The sequence below is a fragment of the Microtus oregoni genome, unplaced genomic scaffold (genome assembly GCF_018167655.1).
Source record: "Microtus oregoni isolate MIOR12 unplaced genomic scaffold, Mior012 000014F_ref0000157, whole genome shotgun sequence".
In the NCBI taxonomy this organism is placed as follows: Eukaryota; Metazoa; Chordata; class Mammalia; order Rodentia; family Cricetidae; genus Microtus; species Microtus oregoni.
Genome location: NW_024543073.1, coordinates 34,254,625 through 34,264,843, shown reverse-complemented (window position 1 = coordinate 34,264,843; position 10,219 = coordinate 34,254,625).

Genomic DNA, 10,219 nt, shown 5'->3' with positions numbered 1-10,219 from the left:
AGAGAGAGAGAGTACTTAAGTTTGCATGTATGGAGTGAGGATGGATGACAGGGGAGGGAATGAAATATGGGGAAAAAATGAACCACTTTTCATTCCAATAGAATATAATACAGTATATCCATCAAATATTTGTTGAAGAAGTTAAGATAAATTTTCTATTTTTCCTGGATACGTCCATCCTAACTTTGGTCTTTGATTTATAGGAATGATTTGTCATTAAACACTTTTACACATAGTGTTCATTTCAAATCTATTTTATCCATTGTTCAGTGTGTGTGTGTGAATTTTAAATATATGTGGGCTCACAATACCCCCGCCCCCACTATTGGAAATAGGTCAGAAGAATCCTTTTAATGGATTTGGCACCATTTGCTTCACCAAAGAGTTCTGATTTCTTTACTTGTCATTTCCAGTTTCTGTGAACGAAAGGCTCTTAAAATGCATGACTTTGTGCAGCAAAATATGACAAAAATGCTGTAAAATAATACAATCCCAAGGACCATAGGGGGTGGGAGGGAACATCAAAAAGGATTACTGGTATTTTCTTCTTCTGTATCCCTCACTTATAGTAGGTTTCATCACTGCACACCAGGAACATATGTGAGATGCAGTCATTTTCTCTAAATAAGTTTTGGTAAAATTACTACATTTACTACAGTTACACTTATTAATTATCTCAATATGTACCACCTGAGTGCCTACCTCTGAAAGCTCATACCTTCTCATGGAGGTGATTCTTGATGCAATAGTAAGGCGAAGAAGGGTGCTTCTGAGTACGGGGTTCAGAATTTAGTGGTGTAACATTTGGGGAATAAAACTTGGAGAAATAATACTTGGAAAAACATGCATTTTAAGTGAAAAATTTCTTTGAATCCAAAAACAGGCTCTGAGAAATAGTATACGGCAAAACCATTTCTCAATTATGCTGATATTTTTTAAGTTGTGGTCAGTGCAAACTTTATTGGAATGCTCTGAGTATTACACAAGTTTTGTAGAATAAGGTATGTTTAGTGTCTTAATACATTCTTGAGTTATTGCTTATATTATGTATTTATTCACAGGGAAAACAAACTTAATTGGTACTTAAAAAGTCTACTCAAATGAATATTAGCATTTTATTTCTTAAAAATGCTGATTTAGTTTGTACTATCAAAGAACATTCAACTTTATTATTAGTGATGAAAATTCAATAACATGTTCATAAATTTATAAATCAAAAATATATTTACTCATTATACTTCAATAACTTGGTATATAATTTCATGTTCCTTGATGTCAATGTATTGTCTGAGTGTCAACATTGGATATGACCAGCCAAGTACTGTGATCTTACAGATTCAAACTTGTCAACTACTTAAAAACATCGTTTTATTCCTAAACAACTCTTAATCTGTTAAAATTAGCATTTCATGAGAAATTCTGCTTTATTCTGTAATTTGTGAAGATATAAATTTAAGTAAATTCTCATCACTTTCTCAGTGTCAAGACACTTATGGGACAAAATATATTTGAAAGTATTTTCTTTGTCAATTCTGGTCTGTGATATCTGTTAAGTATAAGTAAACAGTTGGCAAGGAACTCCCTCTTGTGGTCAAACATTCTTAATTAGAAAAAGAGATTGTCCTCAACTGACAGTCTGGATTATTAAAGCATGGGTCACTTGTAACTATTAAGATTAACACTACCGATACAAGTGGTTTTACTGAAGCAATCCATTGCAAATTAGAGCTGACTTCTGAAACATATGCTTTTAATTTTTCCTAAAGCAGAGTTTTATGCTGCTGTTCTGGAGAAATCCGCCTTGACTTATAATTTCCAAAGGTTCCTGTTTTTTTAAATATCATGACATTAAAAAAGTTATACACACACGACAAACACAAACAACAAACATATATAGTGCAATAATTCATACTTAAGCACTATAAGAAATTTGCATCTCTTTATTGTATCTCAGTACTTTGTTTCCTAATAATTTCCGAAATTGTGCTGCTGCCAAATATTCATATTAACAGAGGAGAAACTGTTTTTACGTTATTAATCAATGATTTCCCAAAAGTCCACATAGAAACTAACTCTATTGTCAAGAGCTCTGTAATATTAATATCCAATCAGAGACGTCTGAAACACTTAATATGAATAAGACAAATTACTAGTCACACAATGAACCTGACAGATTACAATGTTTGTCTTAGTCATTTGTCTTAAATATTGCCTCCAACTACATCACAAGATTAGTGATAGATAAATACCATCTCCTAATTCTGAATATCTAATTCATTTTTATGAGAACAAATTAAAAGCTAATGCTTAAATACTCAGTGTTTAGATCATATCCTGGCAGCATTTCAAAGATTGGGAAGAAGACTCTGCCCCAGATCAGGCCAATGCTTCCAAGGCAAATGCCACTAGTACCTTTTGAATCCACTTCTTTTATGTGTGACTTTCAAAATGAGAATGAAATTTTGTCAAAGTCATAGCTGTAATAAAAATGGGATCATGGTGAAAGGACAAAGTAGAGGTGGAATGGATGGAAAGAAAGAGAAATAATGTAACCTGTACAAGTTGTATAAAAAGTACCTACATAAATCAAGTACTGTTCTATTCATGCACTGGTTTCAGTACCCCTTTGCTGCTTAAAATTAAATACAGAGGCATTTAGTCATATCAGGTTTATGATTTTCTTTCATAAGCTAAAGGATATTATATTGATATTGGATTTTCTTTAATTATTGTTCATATTTTATAGTTCTAATTGTTAAGTGCTATTCACTGTGCTATATTTCCCATCTTAGGTTTTCTTGTTTAATAATGATAGCAAAACTAGCATGTTCACTATACAAAACCCCAAAATGTACACAGTTTGCCTTTTGGTTATATTTGTATTTTAATTTTGTTTTAGTGGAACCTTTAAATTTACATGAGAACTAAGAAAAATTAAAGGCTTTCATATTAAAAATAAAATTATCCACAATGAAACCAGCTAAGAATATATCAATGTGCAAAAATCACCATATTAAATTTTTGGTATAATTACTACAAATAATAAGAAACACATTGTGAGGAAAACTTGTTTGACAATTTGTAATGTAACATAATCAAGACCTGTGTTTCTCCAAATGCTACTGTCAAAATATTCACAACTGTTACACAGTCATTGACCACTCTAATGTCATTGGTAGGCACTGTTTTGCTACAGATAAAATTTTAACAAGATGAATACTTTCGAGCATATCAATGAATTATATTTTACTTATTAAAATCATTGTACCCGGAAGCATTCACCATCTTTGTATATATTTAAGACTTTAAAATCAAGGGCATAGATGCAATGAAATGCAGAATTACAGATGTTATTAATCAATATACACAGCATTATTTTACTTGTTATTTAAGAACATGAAAATATACTTTTATTAATTAATGTAAACATGCCATTGATGGCAAATTACATACCAGAGAATGGGAAAAGGCAAACTAGCATGTGAATTATTATATGCAGTCATGGTATCCTTGTCTACTAAGCCTTAATACATCTTCAGAGGATGTTGCAGAATTGCTAGTGGAAAGAGTTGGTTATGGTATTGAAATAGTTGGCTGTTCAGAATTTCCTGTGATTGCAGAAGGAAATATGCTATCCTTTAGTCAGAAAATTCATAAATAAATCTTGATTATTTGACATGGTCCAGAAATGGCCTGAAGTTCATTTTAGCTATACTTTTTGTTTGTCTTCTTTCTGGCCACTTCCATGTAAATATGTGCCTAAGATATGGTTGTAGCAACCCACAATTGCATGTTTTCCTTTAAAAGAATTGCTGTGGTCTTGGTGTCTCTTCACAGCAATAGAAAAAGCCTAACTAAGATGCCCTTTGATTCTTGGCAGGAGTAAGTTAAGCCCAAATGATAAAAGTTAATTTAAAATAATATTAACACAAAATTGTGTTTATTATAGTTTTCTTAGACAATAACTTAGAATGATTCCATATGATTTTCTCACCGGGGAACAGCATAACAACTGGTTATCCAATACCAAACTGGAACGTTTTCATGCGTATCCTACCCATCAGACTGTGAACTTCTATGTATAAGGACTCATTTCAAGAGGCTGCCACTGCAGTCTTTCATATTCCTTTGACCTGAGTCAAGTATCTCACACAATTATGAAAATGGAAGTAGCCTTATATCCTTGGACTATCAGATAATAGTCTTTTTTATAGGAACTAAGTTTTACTTCAGTGTTATGGTATAACTTATTATAATATTATTTAAGCCTCTGAATAAATTATTTCATGTTTTAAGGTTTTCAAATATTTCACAAAATGTCATTGACTTTAGAAACTGGTGATGATTTGGAGTGAGGAAAATAAAATAAGGTCAGTTTGCCACAATAATTCTGGAGGAGCCTGGCTGTTCTTGGAGCAAACCAGTTTTCTTTTTCATTTTAAGGAGACATTTTGTTCCTTCTGGAACATGTTACCTCAGTTGGAAGCATTTCTCTGGGAAGAAGTTGTTACTTCTGGAGCCTGAAATGACACTAAAATTTTAGTGTGATTTTGGGGTGGAAACCATGCCTCTCTGGGGTATATTACTAAACCCTCAATTGTGAATGACCAAAGTGATACAGGAACAATCTGTAGAAGGGTGTTTTATTTGAAGCAAGAATGACGGCAAGTGTTATTGTGCTACACCAGGCACCCAGCAATAAATAATAAATAATCCATGGGCCCAAGGATGTAAAATCCTATGTATTGCACAGAGGTCTACATTAGCTATTAACTGATTGGCCTAGTAGCTCAGACTTCTTATTAACTCTTATAACTTATATTAGCCCATTATTCATGTCTATGTTAGCTACGTGGCTGGGTACCTTATTCTGTAAGGCAGTCACATCTTGCTTCTTCTGTGGTTGGGTCAGGACTGTAGACTAGAATTTTCTTCTTCCCAGAAATCTGCTGTTCTCATTGGCCTGCCTCTACTTCCTGTCTTGTTGTCCCACACATTCTTCCTACCTGGCTACTGGCCAATCAGCATTTATTTAAAATATAATTATGTGGATGGGACAGGACTTCACACTAGGACTTCCTTCTCGCAGAATTCTCCTGTTCTCATTGACCAACCTCTACTTCCTGTCTGGTTGTCCCACCTTTACTTCCTGCCTGACTATTGACCAATCAGCATTTATTTAAAATATAATTGACAGAATACAGACTATTGTCCCACACCACTAAACTGCTGACCTTTTGATTTAATCTGAAATTATACCAATTTATTGTTGTCTGAGGTTTTCTGTCCTGCCCAGTTTCCGCAATTGTTAAGTCTCAAAGAAATCATACAGAGGTCTACATTAGTTATAAAATGATTGGCTCACTAGCTCAGGCTTCTTATTAACTCTTATAACTTATATTAGCCCATTATTATAGTATATGTTAGACACATGGCTCAGTACCATTTTCAGCTACTTCTGTGGCTGGAAAATGATTGCAGAGGAATGGGCTTCCTCCTTCCCAGAATTTTCCTGTTCTTATTGAACCACCTCTGCTTCCTGTCTGGTTGTCGTACCTATACTTCTTGCTGGATACTGACCAATCGGTGTTTATTTAAAAAATAATTGATAGAATAAAAACCATTCTCACACACCAACTTATTATTATGACTATCTTTTATATAAATTGTATTGGTGGTAATATGTTTAGTTTTACATATCAAAAAATAGTTAACCAAAATAGGTTGATAGGCAGATCTCTCAAAACTCGGGATTCAAGAAAGAAACATAATCACAGATATAATACATAAGAAAACACTGGCAACATTAAGTCTTATAATGCACCCTCTTTCTTAGAACTAATAAACAAGGAAGATTGTTCTTAAGGAAGGTGGGGCTTGTTATGGCTCACAGCTTGAGGATCTAGTACATTATTTGGGGGAAAGGCACAGCTACAAGCAATGAACTTAGCTGAGCACACCGCTCCAGTTAGGAAGCAGAATGATGAAACTGAGCTTAACATTCTTCTTTTTCATGCATCTACTAAGGTGAGTTGTTTTATCTCACTTAATGTAGTCCAGAAACTACCACACAGGAATAAAAGCTTATCTTGTAGATGATTCTAGATTCGGCCACACTGGCACAATTAAGAATTACAGGGTGTCTTATAATTATGAAGTTAGTTTGGGTTTGCAATCATGTGAAAACATAGTAGAATCTCCAGGATGCCCCTCCATTTCCAGAGTTTGCTGCTGTTGTTGAATACTGACAAGAGACCAACAGTTCACAACACTTGTTTAGGGCACTTGTGAGAGGCTGTCTTCCATGAGCATGAACTTATGAGAAAGAAACATTTCAACACCCTTCAACTACCTTATTTTGAAAATTACACACTTATTTTCCAATTCTTTTGTTTACATAAGTCAGTTTGAATCAAACTGGTATTCTATGAGGCTAATAATACCATAGATGATTATTTTGATTACTTTCTAGGCTATTCTGTTTTTATTAATCATGGAAAAGCTTTTGTTACTTTCCAAATATGCTGTTTAAACATAATATTTTGTTTTATTTTTTTATTTTTTGGGTTTTTCGAGACAGGGTTGATCTGTGGTTTTGGAGCCTGTCCTGGAACTAGCTCTTGTAGACCAGGCTGGTCTCAAACTCACAGAGATCCGCCTGCCTCTGCCTCCCAAGTGCTGGGATTAAAGGCGTGTGCCACTACTGCCCGGCATTTTGTTTTAAACTTTTATTAAATTTGTTTTTTGACATTCTGATTACTTCGCCCCACCCTTTCTGAACAAACACCCTTTCATTTAAATTATCTGGTCTACCCCTCACATTGAACTTACATAGGGCCAAGTGTGACCATGCATTTAGAAATAGTCATTGAAGTCTTCAGATTGAATTAACTATTAAACAACTTGCCTGTACCAACCATTAAGGTGTCTGATGTGGGATTTCCATCTGTATGCTGTGAGAATGTTGTCTTGGGCCTGCCCAGAGCTGAATAAAGCTAGATAAGGAAAACTAAACTGAATGCTGGGATAAAGGAGGTGGAGTCAGAAGGAAGCCATGGAGTTGCTGCCAGAGAAAGACATGCCAGAACTTTGCCAGTAGGCCACAAGCCTGGTGATAGGCTATAAAATAATGGAAATGGGTTAAATTAAGATGTAAAAGCTTGACAATGAGAAATTAGAGATAATAGGCCAAACAGTGATTCAATTAATATAGTTTCTGAAAGATTATTTTGGGTTTGCAGGGTGGCTGGGAAACAAACACGCAGCCTCCTACTACAGGTGTGTTTGGTTGAAAATGAAGCTCTGAGACAAAATCCTACTTAGATTTTTTTAATCTAGGTTATATTACATGAAAATATAAAGTTTACAGGGACCATCCTATATGCTGTCTGTGTTTTTAAGATTCAGTAGTATTTTCTATGTATTGCTTGCTTATGTTTTCTTTAAGCTTCCTTTAGGAACAAACTGGAAACTTCAATTCTTCTCCAGAAGATACATATTTTAACAGTATTGTATTGGGGACAGATGAGCTATTAGTGAATTAGATGGTTTGTCCATTATGGTGAAGAAGAAATATGGAGCTTTGTGGAGGCAGCTGGTCAAATTGAATTCAAAATCCATAAGCAGAATGAAACGGATGTGTACCTTTCAGATCATAGAACACCTTTGTAAAAAAGGTGAGTTCATACTTTAAGATGTAGATATTTTGTAACTAATTTAAAATATATATCTATCTATCTATATATATATATATATATATAAGTTTCCTCAATCATCAAAGATAAAAAAAAATATTTTCATATTTTTTGTTTTGTTATCTCATTTACTATAGTGGACATACTTTCCTCCCCTTGAATATTTTATGGCTACATTAGCAATGTAGTTTACATTAGCAATGTAAATTGATCTTCTTATGCCTCTTGCCACTGTTTTTAGGGTAAAGTAAAAGACAGTTTTCCTGGTAAGAGGGTAGCACATGAAGCAATTGTTTAAATCATTCTGAGCTAGGCCTCTAATGAAAATATCCCACTTTGAGAACATGAGCAAAGAAGTCAGGACCACGAGGTGTACATCCACCCACTGAGATGGTGGGACTGATCTAATGGAAGATCACCAAGGCCAGTTGGACGGGAACTGATGGAGCATGTGATCAAACAGGACTCTCTGAATGTGGCTGATGGTAGAGGCTGACTGAGAAGCCAAGGACAATGGCACTGGGTTTTGATTCTACTGCATGGACAGGCTTTGTGGGAGCCTAGTCTGTTTGGATACTCACTTTCCTGGACCTGGGGTGAGCAGGGAGGACCTTGGACTTCCCATAGGGTAGGGAACCCTGACTGCTCCTTGGGCTGGAGAGGGAAGGGGAGGAGGAGTAGGGGGAGGGGAGGGAAATGGAAGGAGGGGAGGAGGTGGAATTTTCAACAAAAAAGAAAAAAATTAAAAAAATCCCACATCCTACCAGAAAGTATAATTCTTCCATTGCTGCAGCATGAGACCATGCAATAGAACCAAGAGAAAAAAAAAAAAACATTAAAACCATAGTTGCCGGCTGTCATTCTTGTTTTAATATTTTTAATTTTTCTATGTTCTTGAGAATTTCATATGTATGTATATAAAAATTATGTTTATCCTCATTTTCTTCTCCAACTCCTCCCTTGTGTCCCTCAACACATTTCTCCCATGACTTCTGATGTACTTTTAGTAAGAAATAAGTGGGCCTTTCCTTTAATGATTGAGTCATCTCTCCTGCCCATAAGATACAGTTGTTTTTCTAAAGTTCACAGAGTATAAGTGGCTTGGTGAGTTTAGAAGAGCAGAGAAGGTCTCACTAAGCAGCACAGACATCCACCCAGGTAACCTCACTGATGTCACATTTTATCATTTTACCATGTTTTTGGTTATGTACACTTCTTTGTGTTTCCTCAGGAATAAACATGACATTACTTCTTTGTGGCATTTTATCTGCCAACTCTGTGTCTGGGATTCTCTTTTCTACTGTTACAGTTCATATATCTCAGAAGTAGATCTGTATCCAAAGAGTCAGTTATGACTTAGTGGAAAGACTCAAAGAAAAGGGCTCCATGCCACTGCTACATGGACAGCATTTACCAATGAGAGTAGCTTTTGTTTCATAACAGCATTAAACCATTGACTTTGCATCATAGAGACAAGAATTCAGGAAGAATCATTTCCTCAGCAATTACAACTCACAAGTTAGTTTCTGCACAAGACATGCAGAAGATTAAGCTCGTCAACATCCTTACATGTGTCAGATGGCTCCCTGAACCATCCACCTGTAGCCGAGGTGTATTGGAGAATTGATGGCTTCTGAGAAAGTGAGAACTAGTGATTTTTCTTAAAGGTATGGATCTTGGTAGGTGATACATGCTTCGGTTGATGTCATCACCTTCAATTACATGTAGAGGAGTGTGTAGACACCACAAATTGGACTTGGATTAAAAAAGCAGAGAACATAAAATTGAGGTGTTTAAGGATGGAATTGAGAGGATTTGGGGAGAAGAATGGTGTGAATGCAGTGAAAAACATTGTATGAATTATTTTTGATAATATGTCAGTTTTTTAAAGGTATTTTTTTTTGTTTTATGGGTTCTATGTTGGAATGTTTTCTATATAGTTTAAAAAATTTTAAAGTGTTTTAAATTTATATTATTATAATATTCATGACTATAAGTCAAGACTAAAACTTTATTTGGGAGAACTAGTAATATATCAGATTATTATAAATTTTGCACTGTAAATTATTTTGTTATGTATATTTCATGATCTATTATATTTAATCCAAGATAACAGATGCATATATATATATATATATTCTGTAGCCAACTCACTTATACTTTTACATAAAAAAAACCACATGTGCTGGTTATTTTATCAACTTGACATAAACCTAGACTTACATATCTGTGAGAAGGTATTCTTAAGAAAGTTATTTTGTAGGATTGAACTGTGGTCAAACCTGTAAAGTATTTTCTTGACTAGTGATTGATGTGAAAGGGTCCAGACCATTGTGGGTGGTACATCCCTAGGCAGGTGGTTCTAGCATGTGTAAGAACCAAGGATGAGTAAGACTTGATGAGCAAGCCAGTAAACAATACTCAAGAAAAGTCATTGTATCAGCTCCTGCCTCCAAGTTCCTGTTCTTACTTCCTTCAATGATGCACTATGTTATAGAACTGAAAAAGGAAATAAACACTTTCAT